We start from the raw sequence: 25167 nt of genomic DNA, 5'->3' as shown, positions 1-25167 counted from the left end.
TCGATCTGGTATCCCATGATCACCTCTTGGCAAAACTGGCCAACTGTGGGCTTGGGTCCACCACGATCCACTGGCAGGGGAATTGGCTTCATGCTCGGACCCAGAAGGTGGTAGTTGATGGAAGTAAATTATCATGGTGCCCTGTGACCAGTGGGGTCCCCCAAGGCTCTGTCCTTGGACCTATATTGTTCAACATCTTCATTAATGATGTGGACATTGGAGTCAGAAGCGGACTGGCCAAGTTCGCCAACAATACCAAACTCTGGGGTAAAGCAGCCACACCTGAGGACAGAAGGACGATGCAGGCTGACCTTGACAGGCTCAGGAAATGGGTGGATGAGAACCTGATGGTGTTTAACGCTGAAAAATGCAAGGTTCTCCACCTTGGGAAGAAAAACCTGCAGCATGCTTATAGGCTTGACAGTGCTACGCTGGCTAGCATTATGGACTAAAGGGACTTGGGGATCATGATTGACCACAAGATGAACATAAGCCTTCAAGGTGATGCTGCTGCTAGTAAAATGAGCAAAACGATGGCTTGCATCCATAGATGCTTCTCAAGCAAATCCCAGGACGTCATTCTCCCGTTGTGCTCAGCCTTGGTGAGGCCACAGCTGGAGTACTGTGTCCAGTTTTGGGCTCCACAATTCAAAAAGGACATGGAGAAGCTTGAGGGAGTCCAGAGAAGAGCCACATGCATGATCAGAGGTCAGGAAAACAGATCTTAAGACAGCAGGCTGAGAGCTATGGGGCTCTTTAACCTGGAAAAGCGCAGGCTCAGGGGCAATCTGATGACCACCTATAAGTTTATCAGGGGTGTTCACCAGGGTCTGGGGGAATGGTTGTTCACCAAAGAGCCCAAAGGGATGACAACGTCGAACAGTTATAAACTACTGCAGGACCATTTCAGGCTGGACATAAGGAAGAATTTCTTTATTGTCCGAGCCCCCAAAGTCTGGAATAGCCTGCCATCGGAGGTGATTCAGGCACCCACATTGAAAGCCTTCAAGAGATATTTGGATGCTTATCTTGCTGGGATCCTATGACCCCAGCTGACTTCCTGCCCCTGGGGCAGGGGCCTGGACTTGATGATCTTCTGAGGTCCCTTCCAGCTGTAATGTCTATGAAATCTATGAAATCCCTGATTTATGTGGCTGCATAAATCTTTTCAAAAAACTGTAATATAGCTGCTTAGGCCAATGAAAGTACAAACTATTTTTGCAATGAAAACAATATAACTTGAAAAAGGCTCATTTTAGTACAAAATCAAATTCAAGCTTCATAAAATTAGATCAAACATTTCTCTCACATAGACATTGCATTTTAACCTCACCACTGGGATTTGTGGAAGCAAACATTACCATACCTTTTTGCCCTGTCCAGGCTTCTTGCTAATTGTTGTTTGTCATAAAATGTTATGTAAATAAAAATCTGAGTTGGTTAAAAATCTGCAAAATGTTGATTCAAAATCCATTGTCAAATGACAGATAGCTAGGATACTATGATTAAAAGTACTGTAGCCTCAGAATGCTTTCTGTTGGTTGCTTAGGCACATAACCAATTTTCAGAGGTTGTTTTAGACTTTTTCAGAGTGGTTCTCCAAATGCTTCAATAAAATGTGGTACAGATTTCCAGTGGTTCTTTCACAGCTTCTGCCCTTGCTTTCAGCACTTTTTTTAGCACTTTAAATTGCCAAGATATTAAATTGTAAATAATATAAAAGCATACTAAAAAGCCATATGACACCTTGACTAAAACCTCCCAAAAGGCTCAGATTAACTCAGATTACAAACAGGTAAGCACACAAGAGCAGATGAAAATGAGAGTGTTAGAGATGACACGCTTGGATTTTTAAGACTTTCATCTCAGGATACATATGTGCACCTGCTACATATTTAGCTATTGTTATCATAGCAATTTTAGAACTATCTAAGTAGCTGAGCAGACACACGTCAAAATATATTAAAAAATAAAAACTCCAAAATAGCTTTACATTAACTTTAATGTGTATACTCAGTATGGTAAAATAGGTGCTGAAGATACAATTGGGACTTTTCAAGGCTTTTAAATTCTGTCTCTTTCCAGCTTGCCCACACTGACATAAATGAACCCAATTTCACTCAAATCAGTAGAATTACACATCAGGTGTGAATATGTTCCACTGACTGACCCTTTTGAGGAAACAAGTGAATGATCAACCCTGTTCATTTTTAAAAGATGCAGGGCCATGTGCTTGCAGTAGCACAAAAAGTAGCGGCACAAATTCATGCTGCTACTTTTTGCTGCTACTCACGGGATTTGAAATACAGGGGGGCTTGGGGGCTGAGCCCCCCATAAGAGATGAGAGTCCCCCATAAGACACAAGAGGCCCCAGCCTGCCCCGCACCTTTCTAGGCAGGTCGGGTGGTGGCAGCGGCGGCAGTGGCGGTAGCTTCTTCTAGCTGCCACTGCCACAGCCCTCCCTCCCCCACAAGAGTCCGAGCATAATTCAAACCTTGCCTGCACACATTCCTGCAGTGTGCTACAATGCAGGACAAGGCGACCCACTTCGGAAAAACTGCCCATTTTCTGCTTCTCCTGGCTCCTGGTATGCTGGAGCAGATCTAGAAAAGGGGAGACACTCTGGCCAGCAGCCAGAGCATCTTTCTGGAGGGCCCAGCTGCTTTTATTTTTTGCTGCATTTTTTTTGTATACCAAACCTCAAACAGGTTTGAGGTGCCACAGACCACATATGCCCACTCGTTTGGATGCACCCCTCACAACTTTGTCTGAATTTATTTTTTAATTTCCTTTGGCAGCAAGAAATGTTTCCTTTGTGCTTACACCCCAACATTTTTGGTGGCTTGGGAGCAAAAGAAGAAACTTTTTCAAAATAGCCCAAAGACATTTGGAGTTTAGGGGGAATGGAGATAGCCAGTGAACTGGTCTTAGGGGGAAAAAAGATATCAAGGAGAAAACAGGAGTTAGTAAAGGTAGTATCTTTCATTTTTATTGCACAGCTTTTGATACATTTCCCTTTAATCTGTGATTTGCTTAAAACAGATGCTTTTTAAAACATTTTGCTATCAAGCAGTTAGTAGGTCATATGTATTAATGGAAGGGACAAATTGCACTCCAGACAGTGAGATGGTTAACCTGCTCTAGAGAATGTGATATAATCAGGGGTTGCCTCTGATACTGGAAAAGTTTCTGCTTCCACCTCTTTTATTACTAGGGCCAGATAATGTTTAGGAGAGATGAGAGAAGGACATGGTCTGGATTACTGCATGAAAAAGGTATTGCTCATTCTTGCTATGAAGCAGAGTTATTTGTGTGGAAAGGAAGCAGTCAGTATGAGCTGTTCTATTTCCTCTGTGTCTCTGTGCAGAGAAGGTTCCAAAAAATGACAGAAGAGTAGAATAATTCCTGGACTTCACTACTCTAACCAAAATATTTTGCAGAGATCCAAAGGACAATCAAAACCTTATTTTGCCCCCAGTAGCTATATTTGCTAAAGCTAAAGATACAAAATGTGTGTGCCAGATGGAGAAGGAAAAAAAAAGATTTCTTTCTCTTTGTTGGAAAAAATATCAAGAACAGTTTATCCTTGTGATAGTATGCTTACGATGCTGCCAATGTTTGAGACAATACCATCTATTATTCAAGTGACGGTCACAAAAGTTAAATCTGCCTGCAAGCTAGTGAGTTACCTTCCACACCCAGTTTATCCAAGATGTAATTTAAATCAGGCCAGTTATTCATTGCAGTTACACATAAAGCAGTTAAACTATGCGCAGGCTCAGAGAAGGGCCTTCAGCTGCATTCACTCATGTTTGTACATGCTTTCTAGGCTTGTAAGAAAGTATGATATATTGGGGATTTTCTTGGCCAAATATTTTAAATAGCTCCAACTTACTATCTAAGAGATAAACACAATAAATCACATGCATGTTTAAAAGGTAGAACAAGCTGATTTCTCAGATAAGTGAGCCAGCCTCCACACTTTTTCCTTTTGATTCAGTCTGTGTTGTGCATTGGAAAGCTAGCGCAGCAACACTGGAGCATAGCAAAGGAGAAAAAGGAGCCAAATTGTTACATTGCATGTCTATGTGAACCAAAACAAAAACAAGCATTACATTCTGCAGCTAGTTAAGAACAACTACCCAACTTTTTTCTTTGGACTTGTGTTCTTTTCACATTACTATTGAGGTCCCTTCTGACCCCAGCATCTATGAATCTATGTTATGCCTCTACTTAGTCTGTGAGGCCTTGGGACAAGAAGTCCTTTAATTGTTTGAAGTATACCATGTATACCTATAGCACAAATAATAGTAAGTGGGTTAAAATAGGTAAGGGAAGAATGAACTCAGACCTTCAGGGATATACAAGGAATGGAGAAATGTAGAAAGAGACTTCCCCTTTGCAGAGGGGCTAGGGATAATGAATAGCATTGTTTGCAAAGGATGGTAACTGTCATCACCTGGTATTCCAAAATAGGTGGGAGGGAGTAAGGTGTTGACACAATGGAAAGTCAATGCTGCTCTTTCCCAAAAACTGCTTGGCACACCCCGTCTCAGAAGTCCTAGGAGTAAGCTGGGAAACCTCTCTCCTGCTGAGTGCAGCACATTCAGCCTGTCTGCCTCCTGCTTGCAATGATGAGCTTAACCTATACTGCCTTTTAGCACAACACATTATGAACCTCCAGGTAGTGAATTCTCTGCAACCAAAGGATGTCAAGTTTATAATTAATGAGAATGACACACAAGGGCATTAAAAATGTGTCTGAATTATTGTTTATGACACTGTTTATTATGCAATTGTTCTACATCAAAAGAGCCAATCCAATAGGGTACTTTAATTATTTTATCTTATTACACTGGAGAATTTTATAGGTCATTCATTGACTGCCAAGAACAAGTTATTTCTGAACAGCTTCTGAATCAATGGTGTTCATGCATTATCAAATTTCTGAAAATAAACCTTGTATTCAGAGCACCCCTGAAAAGACTTGCACTTGTATACCTATTCAGGAAAACAGGAGTTATCACCAGCAGAGGTGAGGGGCCCTTCATGCAGATAGAAGGGGAGCAGTGCCATGGGCATTCTACAGCTCTGATTTCCTGTAGTCAGTCACCTGTATATCTACTTGTTCATTTCCATACTTCCGCTGTTATAGTTTAGTTACATTTTAGATTTAACATAGACAACAGGGAATACGAGCAATACTGGAGCACAGAACACACTGCTACTCTTCTAACAAAGGACAAGGCCGGGTAGGGTGGAAGTTTAAAAACTGGTTCAGACAGGCATAAGCTTTTGTAGGTGGCAGCCAACACAGACAGAATATGCAGTATAGTGCTTAAGGCAGTTGTGAACCTTGGAGCACTGGCACTTTTCCTAGAGGGAGGGTAGCCATACAGCATCATTGGCTGCTATGCTGGAAAATGTGTCATTGTTTACATTTGGCCATTGGCTCCTTTCCCCCCAGAGCACATATATATGTACATGTATATGTATATGTAGAAGTACAAGATAGGGATAGGAGAACAAAAACAAAAGGGAAAGTTTGGAAAAGAATTGAGGGGAGTGGGGGGAAAGGGTCAACATACTTGAAAACTATAATAGCAGCTAAATACTTCCTGCCTTTTTTCATTTTTTTCAGCCCCATAATAAAGTGGGGAGGGGCATGTGATTAAGTTAATGGCCATAAATTCAGAAGAGATAAAAGGAATTAGTCATTCCCAAGCATGTGGTTAAGACTTGGAATGTGCTGTGAGATATCATATTGAATGCTTTGTCTGGAGAATTTCACGAGCAGTAATATCTGTTGTTACACAAGTTAGTTATGAACAATCGTATCACATGTGGGAGTCAGGAAGGCTCTTATTCAGCTCCTACTCCATTGTAGTACAAGCTGCAACCCATTTGGGCACTAAGGGAGAGCAGAACTTCATTAGCAAGCCCCAGCTGAGCCTGAGTTGAACTCTGTCTAGAATGAAGGTGGAAGCAGAAGTGTCTGCTTTAATATGAAATCTCAGAAATGTGAAAGGCTCACAATATTGTCCTTTCTGTTTTGGTGGGAAGAAGCTCAGAAAGCTAAGGCCCAGGGCTGGATGGCAGGAGTCAGGATTTTTGAGACTGAATGCTTGTTCATGACGCTACACAACAGACGATGGGGGTCAGAAATCCTGATTTGTAAGCACTGTCCTTTTGCCAAGCTCTAGCACTTTATGGGGCTTTCCAGGTCAGCTTCCCAACTGGAGAAGAAATCAGTGAGGCAGAGTCAGGATACTATTACTGCTATTTACAAAATACACACAAATCCCATTTCCTAGCACAGTCAATTCGGTCTTGCAGAAACCTCAGCAGGGGTATGATTGCCATTGTACCAGAGCGTGGCTCTGTTAAACCTTTCCCACTCATATCTAACTACCTACACAGCCATTCCTTCCTTCTCGCTAGTTCCTTATGTGGAAGCGACATGTGATGGGTGGCTGATCCTCCTTTTGTACAGCTGTTCTGCAGTAAAGGAACTTCAGAAAGGTTTGACTCCTTCTAAAGAGAGCTCTAGCTTCCATGCTTGCAGGTCAATGACCTTTAACTGCACAAGCCACTGGCAACTCTGGCCACAAAATCCTTTCTGTGTGTTACAAGACACATACCCCATCATCCCCTCCCCTCAACACTTATCTTCATGAAACTTTAACTGTAGATTTCTTTTTCACATTCTGGCAGACAAGAAATGTGTTGATCCAACAGACTTTGCATTGTAAGTCATGAGCAGGAATCTTGTTTTTCTACATAGGCCCTGTTGAGTGATAATGAGATCCATACAAACGTGCACTGCTGTTCCATTGGGCTAGTAGCAAGATAAGCAGCAGCAGGAAATTCACCATAAAAAATAGTATCTTCACAGCACCATCCTTTAAATTGAAGTAGGTACTACAGAGAGATCTAATAATATGGTATCTTTAAATAAATGGCCCACTCAGGATGTGAGGGAAGACCTGATTTAGAAAAGAAAGGCTTTAAATAGGAGTTGAGTAAAAAATAGTCTAACCTTTCAAGTTATGTTCCTGTAGTAAAATTGGAAGCAACAGTAAAATAAACAGTTTATTAGCAGTGTCAGGTGACAGTCAGTATGGCCACGTGGACATTTCTGCACATGATCTGCTCTCTCTTGTGTATGGCCTTCCAGGAAGAACAGAGTGCACCAAGACAGGGTAGTAACTCCAGGACAAGACCACAGATGTCCAAAGGATACACGTTAGTAAACGGAGCCTAGCTGTTCAAGTTTCACACTGTCATGTAGTCACAGAAGGCCAGATCAAGTGCCTAGTAATCTAAGCAGGATTCGGTGATAGTATTTTGGCATTCAAATCACTATTGTGATCCAACTCTGCCTCACTTCAGTGCCTGAAACGCCATTTAACATGCCTAGTCTATTATCTTATTAGCTTGCTAAGATGTTGTTACACTTCCTTTTTCACGTAAGTAGACCCCTAGGCTCTGCTCACAGCCTGTCTGTGTGTAGTTGTGATCCAAGACATGTACCCATACACTTGGCCCCTGCCTAGGCCTCATGGTGATCCAGAACAGTTTTGGGCAATACCTACACCCATTGTGCAGACCAGTGGGGCAAGGTGTGTTAAAGGCACGCTGAGAAGCAATTTGCTGCCAGTGCACCTGGCATTAAGCACTCCCTGCACATTCAACCCACATTTAAGGGTCTCTGGAACTAAAAGACATACATAGTAGGAGCATTAGATGGCAAAAGCATGAGCCAAAGAGTAAGAGACAGGAGATAGCAAGGGGTTCAGACAGGTTATCTCCTTAGGGACAGGAGGCTGGGAGGGTTTCTTGTAGGAGGCATTGGGTAGGTAGGTACCAGGCTAGGAAGCAGGGTTGCATGGATGCCAGAAAGTGGATTCAGCCCTGCTGCAAAATGATATCCTTGCACTGCTTTACTGGCTGCCTGCCTGCCAAGGTTGGGGAGTGAGAGCCCTAGGGGCAGCCATTGCCAGAGCCCCACCCCTTAGCTGTGTGATCTCTCAGTGTCTCAGTGATATTGTTTCATACTCAGGGCTTTCCAGAAGCTCGGCATCATTTTCCAAGAAAATATTGAGCCTGCCTAGTTCAAACATCCTGGTCTAGATCAGCCTTCCTCAGACATCATTATAGAGATGACAGGACTCAGTCAGTTTGCAGCCTTCAAACTGCAAATTGGCCCAGTGCTATCATCATAGATTGTTAGGGGCTGGAAGGGACCTTAGAAGATCATCGGATCCAGCCCCCTGCACCAAGCAGGAAAGACAACTGGGGTCAGGTGACCCCAGCAAGGTGCCCATCCAGTCTCCTCTTGAGATTTCCAGGGTAGGTGATTGCACCACATCTGGAGGGAGCTTATTCCACAGTCTGGATTCCCTAGTTGTAATGTTGTTTTTCCTAATGGCCTGAAACAGTCTTCCAGGAGTTTGTGACCATTAGTTCTAGTTTTCCACAAGGATGCCCTGGTGAACAGTTGTTCACCGAACCCTTGATGCACACCTCTAATGTAGCAGTAAGCTGCTACCAAGTCCCCTCTCAGCCTTCTCTTTTTCAGGCTGAAGAGTCCCAGATCCCTCAGCCTTTCCTCTTATGGCTTGCTGCACACATATCTGATCATACAGGCGGCCCTTCTCTGCACTCTCTCAAGCTTTACCACATACTTGTTAAAGTGTGGTGCCCAGAACTGGATACAGTACTCCAGGTGCGGTCTCACGAATGCTGAGAAGAGTGGCAGAATCACTTCTTTGGCTTTGCTGGAGATGCACTGATTGATACAGGCCAGGGTATTGTTGGCCCTGCCGGCTACAGCATTGCACTGCCAGCTCATGTTCATACTGCGGTCAGTTATTACCCCCAGGTCCCTATCATTCATAGTACAGGTCAGTTTGGCATTGCCAAGCCTGAAGGTGTGTAGGAGATTGTTCGTCCCCAAGTGGAGCACTTTACATTTCTTGATATTGAACTTCATCTGGTTCCAGTCTGCCCAACTTGCTAGCCTGTCTAGGTCTGCCTGTATCTACAGCCTATCTTCAAGCATGAACATGCTTCCCCATAACTTGATGTCATCTGTGAACTTGGCCAGTGAGCTCTTCACCCCCACAAGAGGCTATATCACACATACAAGGGGCTATATATTTCTTTTCTCTGGATGGAACAGTTCAGCTGGCACTGGAAGGCTGTCCCTTCCACCCCAGAATGCCCACCCTTATCTGGAGTAGCAGGCATCATTGCCTCTTTGCTGCTTTTGGGGGGAGAAGCAAATGTAGGCAAAATTTGGACAAGGCTGTAAATAGCTTGGAATATGTTGTGCACTACAACATCACTGACTTGGGTCATCATGGCCCTCTAAGATTCCAACGAACTGCTAAGTAACTTGTCATCAACACATCTCAGACATGCACAATTCTAGAAAAATATCTATTTTGTGACAAGGACACAAGAAGAAGTGGCTTGGGTCACTGAGTGCCTGCCATTTGCTATGCATTATGGGTAGGGTGGGGAGGACCTGAATCCTATGCATCCTGAATCTATCTCAGCGGCAGTGTAATGTGCATCTGAATAAAATAGGCTTAGGTACTTAGTCAGAGGCTGCAAAGAATAGCCAGTGTATACTCATGCATTACCTAGCAGCCCATGAATGCCTCTTTGCACACAGCCATTGCTGGCTAGGTTCTGTGGAAGGAGCATTGTAATGTGCATCCAGTGTGTACAATACTAGTTTGGAGGGCAAGACTTTAGTCTTTTTCAGACTTCCTTGTCCAAGAATGTGTTTTGTAAGGTGCTCCCTATTTTTTATGATTCTGGCCTGTTTAAGCTGAGCATGAGTGTCTGTTATTCTTACACCTCAAGAAAGTTTAGTGCAGCCTATACCCCACTAACCAGCTTTTACACGGAGAAGGTAACTATGTGTTCCCATGAGCTACTGTCTTGGTGTGGGGCTTGAAGTGTTGCTGAGGCTTTATTGTCTGAGTGCTGGCCTTGGCACACAGAAGTAGAGATGAACCAGGGGTGGAGTTTGGTGTCCTCAAAGCAAGAGACAATAAGAAGGGATGACATTGATCTGGAGTTACAAGCTTTGCAACTTTGGGTTGCTGTATTGAACAGATGTCTATTGTGCAGGTGGATGTGACCCTCCCTAGGCAGCCATTTTATACCATTAAATCAGATGATTTTGTAAGGTTTGCACTAGCCCAAGCAGCAGAGCAGGCTGTTCATCTTCCATGGAATGAGACCAAGTCCTTTCACTCTTGGAGGAGGACTGAGGAGGCTAGTCACTTGTGTTTCTCAGGGGCATAATCCATAGCATTCCCATGGCCATGAGGTGCAGGGCTTTTTATGTTCTCTGAGGTGAAGGGGATTTCTGAGATAATGTCTTGGGCCTGGAGTGTGGAGGCAAGTTGAGACTATGGGAAGGGAAAAATGGAGAGGCAGGCTGAGTCTGAAGTTACAGGAACCACCCTTTCCTTCCCTGTCTTGACAATCACATGGCTCCACACCGACCCTTGGCAACTTCTTTAACTTACCATCGGAGGTTTTCGGTATACTCTGCCCGTTTGCCCAGAGTTTGGGGATGTGAGCTGAGAAAGAGCTCTGCCCACAGATGCATGTAACACGAGTGAGGCATGGGTCTCCTAAGGGAGACAGGTGTTCATGTAGATCTTTGTTCAGCATTTTATTAAATAGAGTTAATGTCCTTGTGCCCTTCAAGGGAGTTTCTGATACTGACTTCAGACTGTGGGCATTGTTTTGAGTAGCTATCCTCTGTATCTCATGCTTAAGGATGCCTTGCACACTACTCTGTTTCCAGACTACCTGCAATCATTGTCTGAGCCTAGTGCTTAGCTACTCTGGATCCCCACCCTTTAGGGAGCTTAAACCTGCCCACTGACTGAATGGGACACCTAGGCATCCATCCAGGTTGATTTAGATTACAGGCCTGAGGCAAGACGTCTATTTCTTAGGCCAACGCCTAAAAGCAGACGCCTAGGCTGTTGATTAGGATCTGGCCATAAGTCAGTATTCCAGCCAACCTCTGGTCATGTTTGCTTCCAAATTCAGTTTTAAAAGCAAGAGTCAGTCCTATAGCTTTGTTCATATCTTGGTTCCCAGCCCAGGGAATGGGAATGGGAGTTTTCCAGGTCTGATTAAATTGTGAATCCCTCCAGGCAGGGACTGATTCTTCATCTGTTTGTGGTATGGTGTTAAACATGCTAGGAATATTTAAAAATTAATAACAGTAACATCTAGAACAGCTGGAGCAGGCCTGCAACCTGATGCCCACATGCCCTAGGTGGGGCCTGTGGGCAGTGGATTGCAGCTCTGCCCCAGCTCCAGACCATGCTGTCACCATTGCAAGATCTCAGCCCCTGCTGTGGACCAGTTCCCCACCCAGCTGTGCAGCCACCAGTAATGCTGGAGCCAGTCTTCATGGAAACCTTGGCCCCACACTGTGATGGTGCTGCTGGGGTCTCCATGGAAACCGGCTACAGCGATGCAGGCAGGGGCTGCTGGGAAATGGAGTCCAGCCACTGGCCAGATCTGCCATTTTCCCACCCTTGGTCTAGATGCTATGGCTCAGATGATGTGACAGTGCATCAGTAGCAGTAACATGCACTCGCTGTTGACCTCCAGGTTCCAACTAATTAGGACACTTAGAAATTTTTCAAAGAACTCATCTTCCAAACAGGTTTGTGCGCAAGCTCCATATCCAGTTAATTCCATTGCAATTTCCATTGTGACAATTATGGACAGAATTTCAAAAATGCCTGACACATAATATATTGGCAGTGGCCTGAACAGAACTGGACTAAATATTTTGGCTAAAACCCCTTTTCAATGGAAGAATGTATATTTGATTAATTCATTTCTGTTTTGCTGAATTGCTCATATGAAAAACACCCAAGAAAAAATACCCACAAAAGATGAGAATGTTTTTGTCAGGTTTTAAATTACACAATCTTTTATCTTTATATTTAAAGCAAATATTCACTTCAAATTTTTCTCCAGCCTTTTTTTAATTGTTTTAAGATGCTCAAACATGAAATTAAGTATTTGGTAATGCTTCATGCCACCTAGACCAAAATTATCTTCTGTAAACTTTGGATTTGCTAAAAAAAAAAAAAGAATTAAAAATGATTTTATGGTTCACCCAATTGTTCCTCTCCCTCTTCCTTCATTTTTGGGGCCTCTCAGTGAATTGGAAAACCAGTCATTTACACAGTTCTAGTCCTGAGCTATTCCTACCTTCAGTGTGAGTTCATGATCTTAGAGGGGATATTTAACCCCCACCCACATATATTGCACCCAATTGTTTGGTACTATACAATAGGGAAAGTCCTTCTTGACCTCAATAGGTAGCCAGCTTTGCCTTGAAGAACTGTTTTCATTTTCCCCAGCTAATGAAATTGCAGTTCAAGTACTATCAAAATTTGTCCTTGTCTGAGATCTTTCCTAACTTTATTTAAACAAGAGCAAAAGGAAGATTGTTTTAATATATTTTTATTCATCAAATTACTGAACAAGGCATGGAGCACTGCATGAGTCATATTACTTACTGATGACATTTTCACTAACTCACTTAATGTTTTTAAACAGTAAAAAGTGTCTGAAGAACAATTTTCCCCCCCAAGTATGTTCTTTTTCCAGGAAGCATAAGGCTAACAACTTGATGGAGTTTTGCTTTCGTATCATTTTGGTGATAGAGGTGGGATGCTGAAAAAGGAAAAATATATCATGTGCTACATTACAATCATCATAAATCCAGCATTATTTTAATTCTAGTAAAACTGACATAAACCATGAGGGTTTTTTTCTGGATACTGCATATAACCTAATCTCTCTTTCATTTTTGGCATCCTGCCTGTTCACTGGGGTATAATTTTGAACTCTATCACAAATTCTTCTCATGAGTTTAATTTTATAATGACCAATAATTTTCTGTAACATTAAAAACAAATAGACTTTGTTTTAATGAAACATTAAAGCACTGAAAAGTGCAGTATGTAAATAAAAACCAATCTGTTGGAGGACTTGCATTCTGTTTTTGCAAGACCTGTATGGATCATAAATATTTGAAAAATGTTATCAGCTATTCTCTTGGTTGAATACCCAGAGCTCCCAGACTGCCAGAAGTTTTACAGTCCAGCAGGTCTGGCTCTTCTACTCAGGGTATAGGCTCCAGGCTCCAAGTCAGGAAGCCTAAAAGTCTCAGAGCCTCAGGTGAACAAAGAGCCTCAGAGCTTGGACTCCCCAAAGGAATTTATTTAGAAATAGTTAAAATGTTTCATTTGAGAATTTTTAAAATGTTTTTCCCTGGAGTTTCCCAGCAACAGGAAATTTCAGTATATATAAATAGATAGATATATCCCTAAATGAAATGACATATTCTATAAGGCACTGCAATTTCCCTGGGAACTTTTCAACTTTTAATCACTTAGATGCCAAATGTGGATCAGCTGTATTAAAATATGGGTCCTGCCAAGGAGGTACGAAGTTGCACAAGTTCTGGTGCCGGTCTTGGCATGGTGTGGTAAGAGTTAGATAAGAATTAGGTAAGAATTTGAAAGAAAACGAAGCAAAACTAGAACTACAACATAAAGAAAAACCCTAACAAAGTAACAGCTTGAGTTTGTAGCTATTGATAATCTTCAGGATTGAGTTGAACTTCAGCAATGAAAAAATTTCACAAGCAATTAAGAAATCTGTTGGACCTATACGTAGGATCCATCCAAGATTTTAGAGGAGTCTACACAGGATGTCTTTACATGCACTCCAGGGTGGGGTGGCATAGGGGAGGCTTAATTAGAGTGATTCTCAGGAGACACTCTAATTAAAGCACCTTCAGCATCTTATCTATTTAGCATCCCATGCTTCAAAATGGAGGCAGGGATGCTTTAGCTAAAGCTTGTCTAATGCGCTTTAGTTAAAGCACCCCCACAGACATTTTGAATCATGGAGGATGCTAAATACATGTGACACTGAGGCTGCTGAAGCATGATTGATGGAGTCTGCTCTGATATGTTCTAACTAGATTGCATAGGAGCGGGCATCAGGAACTGGTATGGGTGCCCTTAGTTTTTAACCTTCAGCAGCTGTCAGAGGGTGCTTAACTGTCCTTTAAAAATTTCTACAGTTTCTTGAATATGGTTGGCCTGATTTTCAGGAATGTTGAGTTCTATCATCCTCAGATAAACCAGAGGGCTCCCAGCATGTTTCAAAATCAAAACTTATGATTAAGACAGAATGCAGGTGTAGGAATGTTGTTCAAGATCTAGACACTAATTTTTTTTTAAAAATAGCCTTAAAATTTGACAATCCAAATGGAGAAAAAGACTATTTATGCTACACAGAGAGAGATGGAAGAGTAGTGATGACCAACAAACCACCTGGTAGAAAAGCACTACTCTCCAAAAAGGGGAATGTGGTATGCATAGCATTGGTGTTCAGGCAGGTAAGACATCATCAGAGAAGGCACTGTTTAATTTGTATGCCAAATTATACCAGCTATGATTTATACACAGGTTTCCTGCCATGGATTGAGAGGTAAAATACAAACTGTGCAGTTTTTCATTAAATGACTTCTAGAGAAATCTCTGAATGAACTATAAATCTTGCATGACACATAAGTTTAGTGATGAAATGGGCCATGAAAGCCTTGAGATCATTTTGATATGGAAAACAAAAACATGCATACAGGTTATGTAGGGCATGCAAAAATATCAATATTCTAGAAAATAAAATTTCAAAAGGTAAGATGAAGTTTCAACCAACTACCCCACCAGTAGATGTGAAAAACGTAACCCCAGCTGGGAGGATTCCCAGCTTGTCAACTATTTAGAGAAGAACTGTTAAAAAGGTGGCAAGAATAAATTATGAGATGCACTGTTGATCCTCAATATAAAATTCAACCCCTGTTAGGCACAAGGTAATGTATCCACATTATAAAAGGCAGATGCTAGTACAAAGGATGAAAACTTTTATGTTGGTCAGGCACTGCCTACAGGAGATATAGCACTGCCTGTCACAACTGTGGTGCCCTGGAAATACAATTAAGATAAAGAGGGTTCCCTTAGTACAAGCAGCTCTTTCTGAATGTGCGAATACTAAATGAATACATAAAAACTGATAAAGAAAAGACATCAAAAGTGAAAGGAGAAAGAGCAGGAAGATACTGTGATCAAGGAGAATCAAGACTGAAAACATTTGCAATATGAGAAGAAAAATAAAGACATAAGTTTATGTGGAAAACTATGGATAGCTTTCCTGCAGTAAAGGTAAAAGGATTCTCAAAACATGCAAAAACTAATAGTGCAAGATCTGGTAGAAAGCTCAGACAAAGTAAAATCAAAACGGTTTTAGGATCTCAACAAAAGCCACAGTGTAATTATAGAATTAGCCCTCTGTTCTTAGTCTCTTGCTTGTTCCATGAGTCCAAGTTATTAGAGAGCTCAATACTTGCTTAGCAAAGGAGCTAGTACTATTATGGGCATTCAACTGGTAGAGTACCTACAATGGCCCTTGTGCCATTAGCAGTAGCGTGGGGGACACTCCCCCTTACAATTTAATTTGGAGTCTTTCCGAAAAGCAAGACAAAAAACAAAACGAAACAAAAAATCAAGGGACAAAAGTGCCTTTATTTTGCCAGATCTCAAGTCCAGCTCTGGGGTGGCTGTTAGGGGGAGAGTGAATAGCTTGTGATTTATAGGAACAGTGACAAGCAATTAACTCCTGTGATCAATTTGCATTGATTCTCACTATCTTCCCAAGGAAAAGGGCTACAAACCTTTCCTTTTTGAGTCAAGGACTTGAGTCTTGCTTAGGTCAGTTGTTCCCCTGAAGTAGGAGGGAAAGGTTGGCTCACATACCTGGTAGTGGAATTTAGTTGGAAAAAAAAAGAAATAAAAGAAAGCTCAGTCTACAAAAACCATTCCTGGCAGCTGCCGTTCTGGCTTATGTACCTGGATTTAGTAACTATAGAACAGTGCCTGCCCCTGAACCTGTCACCCACTTTATTTAAAACTCTGGATACTCAATTGGAAGGTTACCTAATAGTTATCTCAAGACAAGTTGGGAACATACCCTATTCCAAGGTTATGTATTTTCTTGGAAGATATTTAGAAGCATCCAGATTGGCTAAGACAGTAAAAACATGAACTCCTGGGCATGAAATAACAGCAGACTGTAGACTTTGACCTACCATTTATCACTTGTATATCCCAATAAAAATCATACATTCTATAATACATTTTAGTGTTAGCTCTTCACTGTAGGATTTTGTGAAAGAGCTGGTTCCTTGGAGTGGTAAGGACCAGGCTGCCCCGTAATTCTTATAGTTGACAAGGTATAGTGCTTGCACTTGTTTGCAGACCTGCAATTAAAATGGGATTGCTTTGTTTATTCTTAGGAGATTAACGAAAGATGAGAAAAGGGAAAAAGGAAACATTCGTGAAAAACCACAGCACAGTACATTTCTCCTTGTATTATAAGGAGGATATGACAGAGGAATTATAAATGGGCATAGCTATGTCCCAGTTTTGGATTGATTGCGCACAAATCAATCTTTATGTCTGTCACAAACTGGACTGAACAGATGCTACTCAATAGAACAAGCCCTAATTGATTAACTCTCATAGTCTTTTTTGTAACCGTATAATCCTTCATCTTTGAATATACTGTCTTCCCTTCACGGTCCTTTTGGATTTTTGACAAGGACCTGTTTATACTTTTTCCATTTTTAGTACTTTTATTTATGTCTTTTTCATGCTTTGAATCCTGGCCTTACAGTCACATTCAGTCCTGTTTTCTAGCATTGTCTCTGCTCTCAAGTACTTATCAGATTTTATTTCCTAATTGGAGAAATGTATGCAGCAATACATGCACAGTCCACAGAGTAGTATTAGCCACAGCTTGTGGATGTTTATTTTATTACTTTTCTGCCAAAAATGAGGTTTTATTTGCTGCCTGGCACAATATTTTTGGCAGACTTCTCATATCAGAGAAAGATAAGCCTTCTTTATGCACATTGATGGAAATGAAAATACTGACGCTTCCAAAGCTGGAATGCTGTTTCCATGCAAGTCTGTACAAGAGCTATAAAAAAGAGAAAAGCCCAAAGGGAAGAGATCAACAAAAGACCAAGAAAAATACAAAGAGAAGGTTCAATATGAAAGCCCTGCTTAAAAATATTGTGATCCAGCCCTATCCATTCATGTGTAAAATTATGTGAGAAAAAGAATTTAGTATTAGGGTATTCTTTGCCAAAACTCAATAGGTAAAGATGGATAGATTGTAAATGGAAAGTACCTTAATAGTACCCTTTCAAATTATTCCTTGTAAAGCTGTAAGAGTTGAGTTGAGTTGAGCTAACCTCACATTTTGACACTTCAAATTTCTCTTTAATTTTAAACTTGTCTGTGTTAAAAAAATGTTAAAATTAAAATAATTCTTATAAATCTTAAGCTTTCCAACCTTTAGGGAAATACCACGGTATTTGTAATACAAACATAGCACCCCATAGTTTCACTAATGTAAGAAAGTAGGTCTGGAAGGAACCTTCTAAACCATCAAGTCCAGTCCAAAGAATACTTACTCCAGCCCCTCTTGCACCATACAGTCATAAGGAACCAGGTGAAAAAGCAACCTACAGTGGGCTACAGAAAAAGAGGATGGCATACAAAGAAGCCAACACTGTGCTGAATAAAACATGATAAGATGATCCTAGGAAGTAGATAACACCCCATGCTATAGAAGACAACAAAAACATGATAATCTCATTAGTGTATGCTTTGGCATCCTTAAGGCTTACTAATATAAGTATTCTTGCTCTAACTGATGATCAACAAAGCAACAGGGTGACGTTTTAATCCCTTTAATTCTTTTTCCCTTCCACTGCACTCCAAGAATATGGTTTAAAACTAAAATGAAGCTTCAAAGGAGTTTCAAACATGGCCACTGAAAAAATAGGAAGACAACTTTTTGCATTGTGGAATCTGTAATGTAGTTGGATCCGCTGATGAACTGGACTTCTTTTAAAAATATGAAGTGATTGAAGTGGTGGTGCCTTTTACTGCAGTACCTTTTGGACATGCACATTGTCTTTCAGAAGCAATGTTTTAAAAAGGCAAAGATAACCACATGTATACTATACTATACAACACACAGCACTGCAAGAACAAAGCTGTATTCTCAACTGGCTTCAGTGAAAGTCATTTGAATTTGTACCAATATATTTGAGACTTGAATTTAGGCTATATAGATTGTGAAATGCAAAAGATAATTTGACTATACTGAAAGTATGCATTCCAGATCCCTATCTTAAAGCAGAAGCTTCTTTCATTTATTACATCCAAAACATTCTTATAAAATAACTTGCAAGTGCATGCAAAAGTTACATTCAATCTCTGTTCCTCCCATCCTTCTCCTGCCTCCTAATTTTGCAAAAATATAAGCCTGTTTGAAGGCCAAATTCTTTCCATGAAGACCATGGTACTTGCTGATTTTGCTCAATGGGGTGTTAGAGATTTTCTCTCGAGTCTGCTTGACAGTGCTGGTCTGTCTGACACTGCCTGATAGCATCCCCCTGATAGTCGGGACAAATGGCAAAGCTCCACTATGATTATACACATCATTCTAGATGGTAGCCCTACCTAATAGTGCACTCCCTTCTAGCTGTCTCCTACACTGCTTGCTAATTCCCTTCTCCCTACAAGGTATTTATATAACCAAGTTAGAAACCCTGTAGGCACAGTTGCTCAGAGAAGTATGGGGACTTCAGAGTATTCTAAGGGACTTTCCATCTGCCCAAATAAATGAAATTGCAACAAAGCAGATCATTTGAGAGGCAACCACTAAAGAAAGAACGCATATAGCATCAGTCTATATGAAATGTGAATTAATTTACTCTATATTGTGCTTTGAAGATATATTGTACCACGTAAATATTAGGTATTTCATGGTCACATTTTCATTAAACATCCCCCTTTTCATAAACTCTGTTACTTTAAGTCATCCAACCTCATGGATGTGTGCCTCAAAGTTAAACAGTACTGTGAATGTTATGAATCTGATATACAGTGGTTGTACCATGCACACAGTTTTGGTAGTTACCCTCACCTCATTAATGATCATTTCAGAGCCAGAGAGGCAGTTTTGCTGTGTATTTTTAAGGAGCTGTGATATGTGTACTACAAACACATATTGTCTAAGAAAGAGCATTAAATGTGCTTAAAGAAGAAAGTTAGAAGAAAGTTATTCCAAGTTATATTAGTTCCTGTTGCTCATCTCTCTCCTCTGCCAATATCTGTGTGTTTAGTCCTTTACACAAGTATTTGTCCATTAATATTTCCTCATGATAAGTCTTCCCTTGCTACAGTAATGCACAAAAAACTCCATATATGAATGCAAGACTCTTGGGAAATATCTCCTGGGCTTAGATTAGCAATGAAAGAGGCTACAGGTCCATTCCTCATCAATGGAGAATTATTCTTTGCAGTACTTTTTCTAGTTTAGCTTCAAGGAGGTTGGAGTTTCTTTCAGTTCTATGTGGAGAAAATTCCCTTATCTGCTCCTTAATGATTCATTATTGGAAAGTTTTTCCTAATATACATCCTAAATGGTTTCTTTCTTAATTTCATACCAGGCCTCCTAATTTAGTTTCTATTAAATGATTTTTCTCCTCTTACAAGTTTGTATCACTACAAATATTTGTTCCATTCTGCTACATCACTGATAAATGAAATCTAATAATTTTCCTCTTAAGTCAGACCTACAACCCCAAGACAATTTTTCTTGTTTTTTCTGAATTTCATTCAGGCTATCGGGCAGAAGACCAACGGCTGTAATCACCTCTATATTCAGTCTGTCAGTAAGATTTATGATTCAAAATGATTGTTTTTAGGGCTACTGAAGTCACTAGAAGTTTTGCTATCAATTTCAGTGAAATCAGGATTTCACAATACAATTCAAAATATCATCACTCCTTTTATCATTAAAAGATGCTGTAATATATGCCATGAACACCTGGCAAATTTGTGTTTAATTCTCAGTCTCTCAGCATCTGTAGATTGCCTTCAGCTTATTTTGCCAAATTAGTATGCATATTTTTGAATGTTTTTTTCCTGTACATCTTCAGTTTCTACTTTTCTAAAATGAATCTCATTTTCTACCTTTGTCTCTAATCAGTACATACACATCTAATTTCTCTGCTTGACTGATGTTTTCAACTCCCCTTTCTTCTATATCATTTGCAAATATTCTTAACAGGCTGGTTACACCCTTTTCCACATCATTAGCAAAGACCAGACTTGACACAGCTCTCTGAACTTGTTCCCATCTTTATCCTGTCTCGACCAATTACATACCAAGTTGCAGTATGAGATGGCACACCACTTATAACCAGGTACTTTTCATTGGCAAAGAAATTCCAGGCATCCATAAGCTTCTTTTCATTACTTCTATAGTAAATATGACAGTGTGGGATTGCATGCCCATCTTTCCTCATGTCTTCAATCATCTGCTTATCTCATGTTCTGACTCTCCTTTTTATTAGAATACACAACTACTAATGGGTCCTAAACTTATCCCACTTTTTTTAAAAATCTAACTAAAGATGTTTGTTCTGGTATTTGGCAGGATGTACTTGAAAGATGTTGAAAATTAGTGTAGGAAGATAAGTTATCTAATTGCATTGTCAACACACTATCAAATTGTTAATAGCATGGGTGAATGATCAGTACAGATGAGAAGTAGCAATAGCATACTTGTACATTTCTAGACTTGCTAAAGAGAAAATATAGTGTAGGTAAAAGAAAACAGGCAATTGTTGAGAGATGTATGAAAGAGAATGTTACTCCAAAAATTTTAGGTGGGGCAACATGGTTAGGTGGAGGTGAAAATTGCTTTATTTTCACTAAATTTCTTTAAGCTACTCTGAACACCCTGGAACCAAGTGCAACTAGACAAAAATAGTTTTGTAGCAGTATATCAGGAGGAGGCCTGACTGCCTCTGGGTGTTGGAAAAGACAGTTTTTGTTCTATATGTAGTGGTTTAAGTCAATCTCCAGTAAGTACCTTGAGAAATATAGAAGAAATGCCCAACAGAATGATCTAAAACTAAAGCCCTCACATACTTCTGAATAAACCCTGCTGTAAGAAGGATCTAATAATAGCATTCTGCTCCAAGACTTAGGAGAAAGAAAATGAGAAAAACATGCAGAACAAAGCAGAAAGATTTAATGAGGTGTGATGCAAAAGTCTTTATGGATTTAGCAACCACACAAAGGCCAATCACCACACACCAAGTCCAGGAAAAAGTAAATTTAGGAAAAGTGGTCAAAGGCATAACTACACTTTCTTCACTTTTTTGTGATTCTATGCAAATCAAAACAATTTAAAGTGTCAGAGATCTCTATAGGCATCTTGTAATAACGTAGCTCCCAGTAAAACTGACCATAAGCCTTATGTGGGTTGAACTTCGAGACTATACTAAAACTCCCATAGCTGGCACAGGTTTCTCACTAAACTAAGCTTCTTCAAGTGATCTACATTTTTTTCTGAGCTAGAGTAAGTTCCCTATCAATGCTGAATAGGTTCTTTCAAAGCTAAACCAAACCACATTCAAACCAGACTGTTCTAAATTAACTTGCATGAGAAACAGGTCCAAGGAGGTGATTCTTCCCATTTATGTGGTACTGGTCAGGCTGCAGTTGGAGTACTGCATCCAGTTTTGGGCACCACACTTCAAGAGGGATGTGGACAACCTTGGGAAGGTTCAGAGGAGGGCCACTCATATGGTTGGGGGCCTGTGGGCAAAGCCCTACGAGGAGAGACTGAGGACCCTGGATCTCTTCAGCCTCCGCCAGAGAAGGTTGAGAGGGGATCTTGTGGCCATCTACAAATTCATCAAGGAGGGGCAGCAAGGAATAAGGGATGCTCTGTTTACCAGGGCACCCCTTGGAGTCACTAGGAACAATGGCCACAAACTGGCAGAGAGCAGATTTAGGTTAGACATCAGAAAGAACTTCTTCATGGTAAAGGTGGCCAAAATCTGGAATGGGCTTCCAAGGGAGGTGGTGCTCTCCCCTATCTTGGGGTCTTTAAGAGGGGGCTAGACAGGCACCTGGCTGGGGTCATCTGACCCCAGCACTCTTTCCTGCCCAGGGCAGAAGGTCGGACTCAATGACCTTCTGAGGTCCCTTCCAACCCTAACATTTATGAATCTATGAAACTCACACAAACCTGAGGCAAGCTTTATAATTCTTTCAAGCCACCCCTCAATAAACTCCAGCCAATTGACAATCATAATAGAGACAGCACACCCCATTGCCCTAACGTAACTGACCTGGCTATGTAAGAGGCAGTAGGCATAAAGAGCAATAGTTCTTGTGTCACAAACGCACATATAGGATTTGGAAGGCCCAGGTTTGTTCATGCTATGCTTCCATCTTCCTGAGTATCCTTTGTTGCATTTCTAAGCTTCTTTTGCTCCACTTTTTCAGCTGTAAAACAGAGATAATTATACTTCCCTATTTCAGGGGTATGTTGAAGATAAGTACAATGATGATTGTTAGGTATTTAACGATTAAAATAGTTTGTAGAAAATTCACCACCATATAACATTTACCAAAAAAAAGCACTAAATATTTATTACAATTGTAAATATATCTTACTTTATTGTAAAATGTTTAGCAGTTCATTCATATTGCCTTGAAGGGAAATAAAATTCTTTACATAAACTCAGTGTAGATTAACTCAGCCCTTACGCTATATCCAAGGCTCTATGAATTATTATACTGCTAAACCTGACCAGTTTTGCATAGTTCTGGGACACCCCAGCACAACAACTGGACATTCTGGGAAGTTGGTGATGATGAAACCGCACAAAAAAAGCAAACATTTGAAAAAACTAATCCCTACACTTTTTTGCTGTCTGCTCACTATTTGTTAACTGTTGTTCACAAAATGTTGCAGCGCCCCTTATGAAGGTGGGTGGAAGTCAGTTCTAAAATAAGAAAATAAAGTTTAAATAAAAGTTCACCCTTCACACCCAACTGAGTTTTCAGTCAGTTTCTATATATCTGAAACCAGACATTGATAATGGAAACACTGACACTCAAGGACTTTACATTGACTGGCATCAGCAGCTGTTGCTATAGAATTTACAAACATGGGAACAAATTCTTCAGGCCCTGTTCAGGCAAAATTCCATGCTTAAAGAATCTAGGATTTCTCCCAAGATGTTGCTGTTGGGTTTTTTAACTTAACCTACTCCAGTTTTTCAGAATTTCAAATGCTTCCCATAATTTTTTTACTTTAAAATATGTTATTTAGCTGACTGAAGTCTTAATTTGGTACAGCATATTCCTGAATGACTTGCTGACATTCTTTCAAAAAGAAACAGAGGTGCTGTAAATAAGTCTTTAAAGATGTTTGATTTCCCCACTCTGAAAATGTTAATCTCTTTATTATCATATTTCCAAGAGGTGCTTAGATGTGTTTTTTTCTCTCCCAAAGTCTCCATTATAACTCCCTTTTGGGAGAAGGATTAATCTCTGTAGTTTTCCAAAAGACCTACAGTTAGACCTTTCCTTTTAATCCAGAAGACTTCTGACATAATGACATTTTCTTGTATAATACACTGCTAAAGTATGATGTTGACAGATACGCTGCCAGTAGTGATTTCCCCTGGGAAAGTGAAGTAGTATAGACTTCCTTCCTCATCTTAGAAAAAAACACTGAAATGTGTTTTTCCAGGCAGCTGGTCAAGGAAGCAGGTGTCAGGCTTATAAGAAAGTCTGAAAGTTCTGCATCACGGCCCCTTCTGCTCCCTTCCTCGGCTGATGTCAATACCCAAGACTTATACTGAGACCATTCTTTGTATGAATAAGAAAATACTTCCTTGTTACTCTAAAGCACGTTAGACTCTGCTATATATAATTTGACACTAATTTCTTGTGCAAGTTATAAACACAACTTCCAGTTCATGTTGATTTAATTTACTACAACAGTTCTCTGTCACCTCTGGAAGCTAATGCCTCAGTGAGATTTGTTAGGCTACTTCATTTGAATTTCATTCAAAATTAACTGTGTTTTGCGGTTTCTAAATCTCCACCTCCATTCATATCCCCCTGTAAAACAGCAGTGGTATTCTAGAATGCAGTTTATCACCAGCCTTAGACTATTCTACTTGCACCCTGCCCCCATGTCTTTTCCTAATCAGATTCAAAAGTGACATCCTTTTATTTAAAACCTCAACCAACTCAGTCCCACTCTACTCACCCCCACACGTTCCTTCCTCTTGTTCAGTACCAGCCTTCTCTATCTCCCACAGCACAATCTCACTACTGTTGGAGTGACAACCTTCTGTTCTGCGGCTCCTGCCATCTGGAACAGCCTCCCTGCATCCCTCTGCCTCATTGACTCTCCATCTCAGTATCTAAGAATATTGCTGCGTGCTCTTTTTTTCCAGCTGACTTTTCTCCCTTTGCTATTTTTCAGTCTGTAGCTCAGCCATTATTTAAACCTTTAGAACATTTAGAAAGTAGTTTATATGAGATGCTCTACACAATGAAATGAGATTATGCTGTATTTTATTATCCTTAACTATTTGCTCCACAGTGCAATACTAGATGCTCTAAAAGCACTCAACTAAGAAGATACGTATACATGCAGAATGAAGAGGTCATTGTTAAAAAATCAGTGTTTGTCAAGAGAACTTACATTTTCGTATTTGAGGCACTGTCATTTATTTCCTATAATTGTTTCCTTTCCCTCCCTCCCTTACAAAAGATAAAAAGTGTCTCAAATTGTCTGGTAACTCTTGGCAGAAGTCACCATTGTAGTAGAGATTATTGTTTTCTCATTAATAAGATTTCTAGGTTCATTTTTGTTTTCAAATTGATAATGTGAGGCAAATCAATCAGTGGACAGCTAAGAGAAGTAGAAATTAATGCACAATATGAAAGGAAGTAGTATGCTGACTTGAGGCCATGTCACATGTTGCATCTAAGATGTGTTAGCTGCACCAATAATATGAGTACCCATGCATTCAAGCAGTAAAAAAATGCTAAGTGCAATCATATTATTGAAAAGTTAGGACTTTTCTCATGAGGAATACTTTTGGATAATCATGTAACTCGTGTTCTG

This window comes from Alligator mississippiensis, chromosome 3, assembly GCF_030867095.1.
Source record: "Alligator mississippiensis isolate rAllMis1 chromosome 3, rAllMis1, whole genome shotgun sequence".
Classification (NCBI taxonomy): Eukaryota; Metazoa; Chordata; order Crocodylia; family Alligatoridae; genus Alligator; species Alligator mississippiensis.
This window is presented reverse-complemented; position numbering follows the sequence as displayed.